The sequence below is a fragment of the Nematolebias whitei genome, chromosome 4 (assembly GCF_014905685.2).
Source record: "Nematolebias whitei isolate Nwh7 chromosome 4, NemWhi1, whole genome shotgun sequence".
Classification (NCBI taxonomy): domain Eukaryota; kingdom Metazoa; phylum Chordata; class Actinopteri; order Cyprinodontiformes; family Rivulidae; genus Nematolebias; species Nematolebias whitei.
This window is the reverse complement of record NC_056501.1, coordinates 51,976,792-51,977,209: the sequence shown is the minus strand read 5'-3', so window position 1 is coordinate 51,977,209 and position 418 is coordinate 51,976,792. Positions and strand designations below refer to the sequence as shown.

The 418-nt window shown below is 44.5% G+C and overlaps 1 protein-coding gene across 1 annotated transcript in view; it reads left to right on the top strand.

Annotated features, from left to right (window-relative positions):
- pigg (phosphatidylinositol glycan anchor biosynthesis class G) overlaps positions 1-418 on the top strand; it is a 240,944-nt gene that overhangs the window by 100,625 nt on the left and 139,901 nt on the right. The window lies entirely within an intron of this gene.

Below are 418 nucleotides of genomic sequence, written 5' to 3'. Positions count from 1 at the left end.
ACACACACACAGTTATACTTCTGTCATTTTTACTGTTATTGATCTAAAATGTTGTGGTCATCTTAGTCATCCTCAACACACCAAGTACTAACAGATCACACAGTTTATGGTAAACATTGGCAGCTTGTGACGGCAGCACTGTGGCTCAGTTGGCAGAGCTGTTGCCTGTCATAAAGAAGGTTGCTGGGTCGAATCCTGGCCCAGGACCTTTCTGGGTGGAGTTTGTATGTTTTCTCCATTCATGCATGTTTTCTCCAAGTACTCCAGTTTCCTCCCACAGACCAACAACATGTATGTTAGACTGACTGGTAACTCTAAATTGTCCTTAGGTGAGAGAGAGTGAATGGTTGTTTGTCTCATTTGTCTCTTATGTGTCCCTGTGATGGACTGGAGACCTGTCCAGGGTGTCCCTGTGAAG